The sequence below is a fragment of the Xenopus laevis genome, chromosome 8S (assembly GCF_017654675.1).
Source record: "Xenopus laevis strain J_2021 chromosome 8S, Xenopus_laevis_v10.1, whole genome shotgun sequence".
NCBI lineage: Eukaryota > Metazoa > Chordata > Amphibia > Anura > Pipidae > Xenopus > Xenopus laevis.
Window position 1 is genome coordinate 77,612,108 of NC_054386.1, and position 14,049 is coordinate 77,626,156.

Here is a 14,049-nt window from a genome sequence, read left to right on the forward strand (position 1 = left end):
TTACAGTTTTGCTAATGAAGATGAATTGCCATTTAAGCTGCAAGTCAGTTTCCCCAAGATACCTGCTTATTTTAAATTGTTACAAAAGTATCTAAGTATCTATTCTGGGCTCTCTGCCAAAAGCCAAATAAGTTAGAACTTTTTTTTCTGGCTGTTCTGTGCAGGAGATCAAAGAGAAAGTCGGGACATTTCAGTAAGTCAAAGTCAAAAGTAAACTTTATTGTCATCTCAGCAGTATACCAATATACCGTGAGACGAGACAACGTGGCTCCAGGTAGTACATATCACAAAAAGGCACTTAAAAATACTTTACTTAAAAAGTAAAACCCGGGACCAGGGCCGGATTTACATAGAGAGCGCCCCTAGGCCTGCTTTAATTTTTTTCGCCCCCAGTCCCCTCCCCTTTATTCGCCCAAATTTTTGGAGCAATGGGGATTGGTGCACGGGAAGTACGTCAGTGCGCAAGGGGCGCGAAATTCAACCTATTTAAAGCCCATCATGTCCACAGCACCTTGCCCGTGATAGGATTGTATTCCTGGTGCTTCTGAGCCTTGTGCTATTGTCTGATTCCTTCTGATTCCTGCTTTGACCCCTGCCTGGCTATTTTGACTATTCTGAATTCTGGATCCTGACCTTGCCTGCTTACGACTACTCTACAGTTAATCCTTCGATTGATCAACCGGTTTTGACCCTTTTGCCTGTTTGACGATTCTTGTTATCTGCCTGCCTCGACCCAGCCTGTCTGACGATTCTTGTTATCTGCCTGCCTCGACCCAGCCTGTCTGACGATTCTGTTGCCTGCTCCATTTGTACCGTGACCTTCGGCCCAAAAGACTCTGCTACCTGCCGTGCCCCTCTGCTAGCCAGAACATCTCGCCTTGTACCCCTCGTTAAGTCCAGGTGGCACCCGAATAAGCTGAGGGCTCCTCCCGAAGCCCAACGGTGGTCACACTACTGGTGAAGCCGAGACCAGGGTACTTGGCACCTGTTCTGGTATTGGGTGCCGGCCGTGACACAGTGGGGATGAGCTGAAGATACAATCATTTTTTACATTTCCCCATTGATGATGAAAATTTGCACAAATAAATTGAAGGGCACAGGGGTGATGAACAGCAGTGGGCCTAGGGGCGCCCTCTATGTAAATCCGGCCCTGCCTCTCTGGGCCCCCTGCCAAAACCTTTGTTTACCCCCACCGTGCATGCACCCATACATGTACTGTGTTTTTGCTGCGACCGGCCTGGAGAAGGGAGCACTGCGGCAGGAAGAGGGTTGCACAGGACTGGCCCATGAGAGGCGGGACCCATGTAGGGTTGCCACCATTTCTGAAAAAAAAATACCTTATAAAAATTTCTTTATATTTTTCTTTTGTCCCTATTAATAACATTGGCATCTACCATAATTTTTACTGGCAAGGTGGCAACCCTAGGCTCATGAGAGGCGGGGGCCCACTGGGCTTTTTCCTGGTGTCCTGCCGGTCCGGTACGACCATGGTAAAAATCATCCTGAGCTATAAAAATACACACTATAACATAATTGCAGCCCCCTTCCTAAAACATATCAATCTTTGGGTACAGTTTACACACTATCTGCCTCAGTTTGTTCATCTGCAAATAAATATAACCCGTGTTGCAAAGATATCTAATTTTTTACATAACTGCATAATGGCCTGTGAGGGGGTCTTACATGCAAGGAGGCTTACTTTATTAATATTACCAGGTTATATGTACACTTATATCAAATCCAGTTAGAAGGAATACAATTAATTTAATTTAAATGCAATTGGTGCAGTCCACAAACATTTATTAATTAGATATTGCCCTGATTTTCCAAATGTTCTAGTGACCTTGTACTTGATGACAAAGCTGTGAAGACATTTTCCATAACAGACATGTTATGACATTCCTATAAAACCAGGCACATGAAACATTGCTGGATTTTTCATATGCCATCAGCTCAGATGCTTACTGCAAGGAAGAATTATTTGTCTGTGCCACAAAGCTGCACAGGGGAACATGACATCTACTGCTAAAAATATAGAATGCGATAGCCCAGTCAGGTTCTTCCATTGATTACAGGGGCTGTTCACATTTAAATTAACTTTTTGCATGATGTAGAAAGTGGTGTTCTGAGACAATTTGCAATTGATTTTCATGGTTTCGTTTTTTGTTTTTTCTTTTTATTTAGCTCTCCAGTTTGCAATTGGGTCCAAATTACCCTATGTGCCATCATGTATTGATTTAAATAGGAGACTGGTATATGAAAAGAAAGATGAGCAATAGAAAGTAGCAATAACAATAAATGTGTAGCCTAAGGGTAAGGGCACACGCTAAGATTCGGGGAGATTTTGTCGCCCAGCGACAAATCGCCTCTTCTTCGGGCGACTAATCTCCCAAAAAGTCTTTCCGACGGCTTGTATCTAAATTGCCAGTGGGATGGCACTCGGAACGCTTTGTTTTCGAAAATTGACTTTGGAAAACGATGCGCTCCGAGTGCCATCCCAAGTCCAATTGAAAAGATACTTAGAATAAGCCATTCTATAATATTATAAAAGTTAACTATAAGGCAAATCACCCCTTTTATGTAGTCACACTTTAGCAGAATATACAGTATTTTGTCAAGATGTTTAAACTGTAAGTTGTCCACGAAGCTGGGACATTGCAGCGGCTACAAAGGATTTTGTGCTTATAATGTAATTAACAGATCACACTAAAAATCATGAAGTGAGCTGGTCTGAATATCTTGTATTTAAGGCCCACTGATTAGTGATGGTCGAATTTATTCGCCAGGCGCGAATTCGCGGCGAATTTGCGCGATTCGCGGCAGGCGAATAAATTCGCGAAACGCCCGCGAAAATTCGCCGGCGTCGAAAAAACGGGCGCCGGCGTCAAAAACGAGACGCCGGCGCCGTTTCGCGAATTTTTTGCCTTTTTTGCAAATTCGCCCATCACTACCACTGATGCCTATTCACGTTTCCTGTCAGTTGGTTCTCCTAGCCTGTCCTTTGTGTACACACTGATTATTCTCATTACTCTTGAATGCTGCCTGATCATACCTGTGTCTGGACTTTGAGCTTTGAACAAAAAATTTGTTTAACCCCTTGGTACCTTGCTAGGCCTGCCTATAACATGTGCCTACTTTGCTTGCCTTGTCTATCCTACCTCTACCTTAATAAAGGACTTTGTTTTTCAAATGTTTTATTGGATGTTTCACAATAAACAGCAAGAAGATAATAACATGACAGCTACTTCCCTGCAGACTCGTAATCATATAACAAGTAACACAGAAGTGTGCTAGTTCAAAAAGAACTAGAATATGAAATAAAAATGTTAGAATAAATAACACATTTCAGTTGTCAAACAGAGTAGTAACTATGTGAATATATGAAAAAATAATAAAATACAAAAATAAATAATACAACAATAAATAATCCAGTGGATGAAAATGAAAACCATTGTTTTCAGGAAAGAATTTGATTCCCAAATCGGGATATGTATCACATACAAAGAAACTTGAATATTTGATCTCTTTCTAGAATCACAAAACTCTAAATAAAGGGACCAACTAAGCTTAAAAGAATCTCTCAATCTGTTTTCCTCTGATTTAACTTTCAGAGCTTCTTTCCAAAGGACTTTGTTTTACCAATACCTGTCCTACTTGTACCCCAGAACCTGGTTCTTCTAGTGGCACTGACCAGTGTCTAATAAAGGTGCATATCCATATTTTGACTCACATCTTTATTTGATCCAGATCAAGTAAACTCATTGGGCTTGTGCTTTGACTTTGGTGTGATGGTGGTTAAAAAAATTTAATTGGTTTAGGCCTCTTTTTACACCCATTCCACATAAAAAAGCAAAATGTTATTTTATCCTAACTAAATGCACAGATGAGAAAAAATCCAGCATTACAATATAGCGCTCCTACTGCCAAGTAAATTCTTAAATACTTTGCAAACATGCTTTATATTCTATCAGTTCAGCCATAGCTAACCACTTTATGATGTCACCCTCTTTAGAGCTTAGGTATGCGTTTCAAACATGTTTTACATTGAAGGAACACTGTGGGGCCCATTTACTTAGCTCGAGTGAAGGAATAGAATAAAAAAAACTTCGAATTTCGAATGTTTTTTTTGGCTACTTCGATCATTGAATGGGCTACTTCAACCTTCGACTTCGAATTGAACAATTCGAACTGAAAATCGGTCGACTATTCCACCATTCGATAGTCGAAGTACTGTCTCTTTAAAGAAAAACTTCGACCCCCTAGTTCGCCACCTAAAACCTACCAAAGTCAATGTTAGCCTATGTGGAAGGTCCCCATAGGCTTTGCTATCTTTTTTTGGTCAAAGAAAAATCGTTCGATCGATGGATTAAAATCCTCCGAATTGAACCATTTGAAGGATTTAACTTCGACAGTCGAATATCGAGGGTTAATTAACCCTCAAAATTCGACCATAAGTAGATTTGCCCCTGTATGTACTGTGTTGCACGTTCTCTGACTTCATAAACAATAATCACATACTATATTTCATTTTACTGATTTAGTCTGTTGATTTATCTGTTGATTTAGTGTATCTTTAAGGAAGCTTGAGAGCTGATGTTTGCTTTTATGTATGAATTAATAAAATGGATCAATAGCAGATGCCAGTAAAAGAGTATGTTAATTGTCTGAATAATGAAAAAAATGTGTATTCAATTTTAATGCTGATTTTGGTTACATTTTCTGATGTGTATTAATAGTAAGAAACATAACGACCATGTGAATGTGCAACATTATATTCCTGCTTGCTATGCAGGTTCTTCTGTTGTTCTGCTTTCTTATTATAGAAACCACTTGTTGTCTAGGAACTGTTCTTTGTCCCTGTAGGCACGGCAATCTTGTAATGAAGTAGAGAGCAGCTACAATGTATAAAATGCTTTAAATAGTTGATGTGCTGATTTTCTTAGGGGTTCTCAGGATGTGATATGATTTGTATCAAGAAAGGATTCAGCAATGGACCTATCTCCACTCACTGCCCTGATTATTTCATTTAAATGACCTTAAAGGGGACCTGTCACCTTAAGAAATCATTTCAAATCTTATTTTATGATGTTAGTCAAGCAAAATAAACGTCACTTACACTATAAAAATTATTTAAATCTTGTTTTTTTTTAGTTTTGGAAATCACAATCACAACAAGCAGGCAGCAGCCATTTTGTGAACACTCTGCATAATGCCAAAATCTTGTTTCTGCACCAGAATGTGCCACCTGATGTCCATGCCCATGCTCTGGCTACACGGTTAGATGAGGAGTAGAGGGGGGAATGCAGGGAGTGCAGTGACAGCTAAGAAGTGCAAAATAGAAACAGAAAGTAACTGATTGCCCGCCTCTATTCCTAAGGCAAAGAGATGGGGCAGCCAATATATGATTGGCATCTGAGATTTTTAAGCAAGTTTATGACAGTTATGAATGGATGGTCCCCTTTAAATAAAACGTTTGCATAAGCTGTCTGTTAAAGTACTTTACAATGCATAAAAAGTAGTGTTTTTACACAAATGCTATCATAAACACATCAAAAAATGCCATAGAACCCATACTTTAAAGGAACAGTGTAAAAATAAAAACTGGGTAAATAGATAGGCTGTGCAAAATAAAAAATATTTCTAACATAGTTAGTCAGCCAAAAATGTAATGTATAAAGGCTGGAGTGACTGGATGTCTAACATAACAGCCAGACACTACTGCTCTCTAACTCTGAGTTAGCCAGACACTTGAAGGGGGACCAAATGGGACATAACTGTTCAGTGAGTTCGCAATTGATCCTCAGCATTCAGCTCAGATTCAAAAGCAACACTTATGACCCATATAACCCCCCCTCAAGTTAATTGGTTACTGCCTGGTAACCAGTCAGTGGAAACCAAGAGAGCTGAAAAGCAGGAAGTAGTGTTCTGTCTATTATGTTAGACATCCACTCACTCCAGCCTTTATACATTAAATTTTTGACTAACTAACTATATTGAAAATATTTTTTATTTTGCACAGCCTATCCATTTATCCAGTTTTTATTTTTACACTGAACTGTTCCTTTAAAGGAAAACTATACCCCCAAAATTAAAACTTGAGCAACAGATAGTTTATATCAAATTAAGTGGCATATTAAAGAATCAAACTGGAATATATATTTAAAGTGATACTGATTCTAAAAACTATGTTTTAAAATATGAATGTACATTAAGGGGCACATTTACTAAGCTCGAGTGAAGGATTCGAAGAAAAAAACGAAGTTTTTTTTGGGTACTTTGACCATCGAATAGGCTACTTCGACCTTCGACTAAGACATCGACTTCGATTCGAACTAAAAATCGTTTGACTATTCAACCATTCGATAGTCAAAGTACTGTCTCTTTAAAAAAAACTTTGATTACCTACTTCGCCACTTTAAACCTACCGAGCTACAATGTTAGCATATGGGGACCTTGCCCATAAGTTTTTTAAGATTTTTCTGATCGATTGATGGATTAAAATCATTCAAATCATTCGATTCCAAGGATTTAATCGTTCGATAGAACGTTTTTTTCTTCGATCGAACGATTTTTCCTTTGATCGTTCGATCACAGTATTTGCGGTAAATCCTTTGACTTCGATATTCGAAGGTTTTTACTTCGAGGGTCGAATATCGAGGTTTAATTAACCCTGGATATTCGACCCTTAGTAAATGTGCCCCTAAAAGTTACCTATAGGTCACGTTGATTATTTTTTGCAAAGAGGTTTGTTTTTGTAAAGTTATTGTTAGTTGAAGTTTCTAAACCTGACTTTTTTTATTTATGATTACCCAATGGCACATACTACTAAAAAAGAATATTATTATGAAATGGTTTATTTACATGAACCAGTGAATTAAATAGTTACTTTAATTAAAACATCATACACTCTGAAGGGAATAGAAATGATGCCCCATAATAGTGATAAAGAGTTTAAAGTTATACTGACGCAAAAACTATTCAAAATATCACTCCAAGGCTAATTAAATTACATTTGCCTTTTACCCATCTCTGCAGCAGAGAAATGAAGATGACTGGGGATGACTGGGGTTTTCTCTGGAAAAAAGGCACTTGCGAGGGGACATGATAACACTTTACAAGTACATTAGAGGACATTATAGACAAATAGCAGGGAACCTTTTTACCCATAAAGTGTATCACCGTACCAGAGGCCACCTCTTTAGACTAGAAGAATAGAACTTTCATTTGAAGCAACGTAGGGGGTTCTTCACAGTCAGGACAGTGAGGTTGTGGAATGCACTGCAGGGTGATGTTGTGATGGCTGATTCAGTTAATGCCTTTAAGAATGGCTTGGATGATTTTTTGGACAGACATAATATCAAAGGCTTTTGTGATACTAAGCTCTATAGTTAGTATAGGTATGGGTACATAGAATTTAATTTAAAGTAGGGAGGGGTGTGTGTATGAATGCTGGGTTTTCATTTGGAGGGGTTGAACTTGATGGACTTTGTCTTTTTTCAACCCAATTTAACTATGTAACTAACTATGTAACTTTGTTTAAAGTGGCAAATTGATGATGACATTACATAATCTATAAATTGCTGGATTAACTGAAATACTAACAAAAGTAACATTCTGTAGTCAGATTAGGGTATGAGTGTCTATTATAGAGCTTTGATATTTACTGCCATCTACAGGCTAAGTTTTGTATTTTTCAGTTATCCCTTTACTAAGAACCTTATCAACGAGGCTGGGTTTATTTGTGCTGCACTAGATAACTGTTTTGATGCCTCACCACCTGTGTATTTCTTGCTTGCTTTCTTTAAAGGAACAGTAACACCAAAAAATAAAAGTGTTTTAAAGTAATAAAAATATCATTTACTGTTGCCCTGCACTGGAAAAACTGATCTATTTGCTTCAGAAACACTACTATAGTTCATTTAAACAAGCTGCTGTATAGCAATTGGCGGAAATTGAAAAAAGTCTATATCGCACAGGTTAAATAGTGGATAACAGATAACACCATTATGTTCTACAGATCTTATCTGTTATCTGCTGTGTAACTTGAGCCTTTTCTCCTTTGAACAGCTGCCCCCATTGCTACACATAAACAATAGTAGTGTTTCTGAAGCAAACACATCAGTTTTGCCAGTGCAGGGCAACACTACATTATTTTTTTTATTACTTTAAAAAACTTTTTTTCCATTTTACTGTCCTTTTAAAGGGATACTGTCATGTGTGTGTGTGTATATATATATATATATATATACACATATATATAAAAGCAATTCTTGTATACTCCTGAGGCTGAGGAGAGGTGTCAGTGCAAGTCATAGGAAGAGAAGAGAAGCCCATGCATTACAATGCATTACAAAGAATTAAAAGAGATGGAAAGTTCATGATACAAAGACTGATGGGGTAGCTACTGAAGGATTAATTAGGACATATACTGTATGTCTTGTGCTTCCAGTCTGGTAAAGTTTCTTTTTGTAGTATGTGTAGGTATTATTTTTGGAACAGTAATGTTGAGGTTTAGGTACTGTATGTTTTCTACATGGTTCTTTGATTTGCACAGGCAGCTATTGTCCTTTTTCTGGGTCCATTGTAGTTCAGTGTTGGTTTAAAAGGGAGAGCACACATGCTCAGGGTCTTTCCTGGGACCTCACTTCTCTGGGAGGTTGTTACAGGCACTGGGCTCCGGTTTGGGTTCATCGTAGATTAGACCTAAGTAGTGTTAGCCAGTTTAAAGTCATAGTCACTCTAGGAGAAAAAGGGAAGCTTAGGGAAGGTAGTGAGCATCCTTTCACTCCATCGAGGAGGAATAGTGGGGTTAGGATGCAGTGGGGTGTAAGCCACTAGTACTGGGATTTTCTGTGGGTGAATTGAGGACCAGGAAGGGTGCCAAGATACAAATGACCCCAGAATGAGGATCGTAGAAAATCGTGTACTACTCCCAGGGAGTGTAGTAATTTATATTCATCTATCTTTACCTCTGGGAAAGATTGTCATAACTGAATTTTGTACAGTCTCAAATGAGCAGATTTGCTTTATTCAGGTATTCACTGTTAATAAACAAGTTCATTGCTGCAAGAAAACCTCTGTGATCTGGATCGCTTACTGAAAAGAGCAAACTACAAGGTACAGGGAGTTACCGGGAATTGCCCACAACTTAACTACAACTCCCACAGACTACTGTGCTTTAACCAATAAAGAAATAGGCGCCAGGAGGTTCTTGCAAATCAAACAGAACAAAATAACTTGATTTGTTGAGACAAATGATCCACAGGTTACTTACATCAGTTCAGAGGCATTTGCAGAATATAAAGGCACAAAGCTCAGACAGTATATCAGAGGTAGATGCAGGTGTATTTCCCTGAGGATGTAGTAAAGGCAGTACAACTTTCCTCTGGGCAGAAATACCTCACACATGTCTGGATCTTACCAAGTGGGGTGGTCAGGGAGGAGAACCTAAAACCTGACACCCTATCCACTGTGGTCCCTTTACTGTAGGCTAATTTTACAGCCTGAGAAGCTACCCACTGCTACACATCCTTGTTGGAGCACAAAACTGTTCTTTATATCTTCCCTCACTGTCTCACTCTCCTAGACAGATATATAACAGATATATTCCTGCCACTCACTAGCCTCATTCATGGGGTCCCTGCTTCCCGACTTAAACACTAGCGGTTCAGGTCCCTCTAGGGCATGCGGTTTTACTGGGCCTTGGTGAACCCAGGCTCCCTGGAAACACCCAGCTGGATCAGCAACCAGAAGCCAAAAAGTAAGGTCCACCCCTTCTCACTCATTATACCAAAGTGTGACAGGAAGTGGTCACAACACCTCTTGGTCAATTAACTGGTATATGTAAATTACAACTAGCTACATGGGAATCTGCCCAGCAACTAGTGAGATCAGGAAGTGTAGGGATTTAAAGCCATTGGGACACTTTAACCCTATGGGTCCCTACAATTGTTATTATTTAAAGGGTTAAAAACACTTTGAAGAAGATACAGAACCACATATACATATCTGGTGCCAAGTGCAAAAATTGCACCAGCCCACCCATTGAAAGCAAGTTCTGATGAGTGACATTTTTCATCAAGTTTTGCAGCGAGACGCCCATACGCTCTAATGGGTGAAAAAATTTGTTGCGTGTCAAAAACTTTTTTGTTGCATCTTGCACATTTTCACCGAATTGCGAATTTTCAGCGGAGCGAAATAGGTCAGATTCACCCATCACTAAAAGTGACCACAAAATTTTGCTAGCTGTGCTAAAACATGAGAGGAAAAACGAATTCCTATTTGCAGATATACATGTTCTTACATCAGTATGGGTGGCAAGCAGGCAATGTATGAGCATGAGCACACACACAAATAAAAACAGCGCTTGTCAGCACAGTGTGCATGCATTAGTGTACGTTTGAAGAGGGACGCCTGGGAAAGGTAAGATGGCAAGTGCTGCTTTAGCTTCCCTTCAATCATTTGACTAGATGTAATGAGATGAATACATTGCCAATAAAATATCAATGTGTGTGTGAAGAAGAAGAAGGAATTTATTATTTACTAAAGTGTTGAGAACAATGTATTTACAGATTTCCAATGCAATGGCTTTGGTTAATATATGGCATGTATTGCTCACAAAAACTACACTCACATTCTGAACTGACAACTAATTTTGAGGCATCTCATCAAATCAGTTGGAATTACTTTCAGGGCTGTCTTTTTTAGCATGCAGACCCCTAAACCTACCTTATGTAAATCAAAATTAAATGTATACAATTATAGACGTTGGAATTCTCTCCAGCTGTTGCACAACAACAGCTCCCATTTTCCCAGACAGTCACCTGATGTCACATGCAACATGTGCCAGACTTTTCAGTATTACCCTACATGTAAATATATTAGTATTAGCCCTGAGGATGTTCTGAATTGTGCAATATGTTTATTGTGACTTGTTTCCTGTTGCCAGTTAGTGCCACACCTTACTGTATATTGTGTTACTTACCATTCAAACTTTGTGCCACTGATCCACCCTAAAAATGCAAACTCTGCTTTAATTTGACCATAACCCGTTCCAATTTTTTATAGTAATGTGTTAAATTACTAGCATATTATATAATTTAAGGAGGAGTAAGGCAGAAGGGGCCAAGTTGGCAGCATTTATGGGCCCATGTACTCCCAAATTTGCCCGATAAAAGAGATAATAGAAGTAATTTATCAAGTGCAGGGCAGGATGCAAAGTGTAAACAATCTGTCCTGTTTTTTTGTATTTAAAGGGGGTTATTTACTAAAGTCCAATTATATCTGGTTGATCATTTAAAGGGAAAACTATTTTTTCAATGATTTTGGTGCATAAACAAAATTTGGACATGATCTAAAGCTTGCCTTAATAACAGTTTCTACAAAATGGCTGCTGCCTGTTTCACATGATAGTGAATTCAAAGACTAAAAAGAAACAAAATTAAAATAATTTATATAGTGTAAGTGAAGTTTATTTTGCTTGACTAACATCATAAAGCAGGATTTGGAATTATTTTTTTAGAGTGACAAGTCCCCTTGTCACTCTAGATGTGATCTATTTGGATTTTGCCAAAGCGTTTGATACTGTGCCCCACAAACGACTGCTTTCTAAACTAAGGTCTGTTGGGCTTAATGAAGTTGTTTGCACATGGATAGGAAACTGGCTACAGGATCGGGTACAGAGGGTGGTTGTTAATGGTACATTCTCTACTTGGAGTAAGGTTCTTAGTGGGGTCCCCCAGGGCTCAGTATTGGGTCCACTTTTATTTAACTTGTTCATTAATGACTTAGGGGAGGGTGTTGTAAGTAATGTATCAGTGTTTGCAGATGACACAAAATTATCCAGCCCAATTAATTCCATCCAGGATGTGGCATCCTTGCAACAGGATCTTGACAAACTGGCAATCTGGGCAGCTAAGTGGCAAATGAGATTCAATGTTGATAAATGTAAAGTCATGCACCTGGGATGTAAAAATATCCAAGCCACTTATACCCTTAATGGGACTGCACTAGGCAAATCCATTATGGAAAAGGACCTTGGAGTCCTTGTAGATGATAAACTTGGCTGTAGCAAGCAATGCCAGTCAGCAGCATCAAGGGCAAATAAGGTCTTGAGCTGTATTAAAAGGGGCATAGAGTCACGGGAGGAGGGGGTCATTCTTCCACTGTATAGAGCACTTGTAAGGCCCCATCTAGAATATGCCGTACAGTTTTGGTCTCCATCACTCAAACAGGACATTATTGTATTAGAGAGGGTACAGAGAAGAGCAACTAAGCTGGTAAAAGGTATTGAAAATCTTAGCTATGAGGAAAGACTGGCCAAATTGGGGATGTTCACGCTGGAGAAGAGGCGCTTAAGGGGTGATATGATAACTATGTATAAATATATAAGGGGATCATATAACAATCTCTCTAATGCTTTATTTACCAGTAGGTCTTTCCAGCTGACACGAGGTCACCCATTCCGATTAGAAGAAAAGAGGTTCCGCCTAAATATTCGGAAGGGGTTTTTTACAGTGAGAGCTGTGAAGATGTGGAATTCTCTCCCTGAATCAGTTGTACAGGCTGATACATTAGATAGCTTTAAGAAGGGGTTGGATGGCTTTTTAGCAAGTAAGGGAATACAGGGTTATGGGAAATAGCTCATAGTCCAAGTTTATCCAGGGACTAATCCGATTGCCATTTTGGAGTCAGGAAGGAATTTTTCCCCCTCTAAGGCAAATTGGAGAGGCTTCAGATGGGTTTTTTGCCTTCCTCTGGATCAACTGGCAGATAGGTAGTTAATAAACAAAAAAAAAAAGGTTGAACTCGATGGACATGTGTCTTTTTTCAACCTTACTTACTATGTTACTATGTTACTATGTCTGCCTTGGAGTGGGACGTTTTTGGGGATAGACCCTTGATGTGGCTCAGAATTTGATTGTGTGCATTTAAGCCATATCAATTTTCCCAGGCAATGCACACATTTTATACTGTGCACTGCAGCCCAATAATATATTTAAAATATCGCTGCACATAAATCAGTACATCCACATTGTTTTCACTTTCTATTACTTTCCTTTGAAAAGTAACTATACGATGCAAATCACTTCTTCAAAGCATTACAGCTGTCACATCATTTCTAGGAGGATGAACAAAGGAGTGTGTTTAGACAGACTCTGATGTAGGCATGGTAACACTGCCATTAGCATTTATTATGTGCAAGATCTAATATTAGAGCAAAGGCATTAAAATGTTAAAAATATGGATTAAAAAAGGGTTAGTGTTTCGATATGCAAAAGCCTCGGATCATATGGTGTTTTACTGGCATAAACAGTCCAATTAGTATTATATTTATGATATTTTGCTACAATGCAAACAGGTCAGTGTCTGACTGAGACACCAAATATCCACCAGAGAGCCTAATATCACAGGCCCACTGACTAGCCTTAATACATTTTCTTCTTCATGAGAAAAACACTGATATCAAGTATCATTGCTTATTAATAGGGTAGGACTACATGGATGTTTTCGGTGCGATCTGACGCGACACGCCTGTCTGCATCCGACAGTTGTGTTCAACGCTGTGACTTCATCCGACATTTCTTTCTCTTACCATATTTCTGTCGCCTGCGACTTGTAGTAGGCGTTTTGTTGCAGCACGTCGGATCGCGCCAAAAATGTCCATGTAGTCCTACCCTTATTAGTTAGCAACAACCTGCTCCCTAGACTAGTTAGTACTGGGTAACATGCTGGTACAATATATAAGTAAGTAATGATGATGACTAATGCTGTGTGGGCAGGTGAATTTTCCCAGTGTGTTCGCTTTATGGCATTTGCTACTAGAGTGGGAACTCAAAGCAATGCAGTTTATATTTACAGGCAAACAGTGTGCAGCCCAAAACTCTCTATGCCTTTGTTGTTTTCAGCAAATATTATGGTTTTTTTTTATTGATATATCTCTAAATACTACCAAATGTAACAGCAATTCTACTAAGGCTTTAATACAATAATACACGGGGCTGTGCACCAGACTGTGAGCTCATACTGTGTAAAACCCCCTTAGTTTCT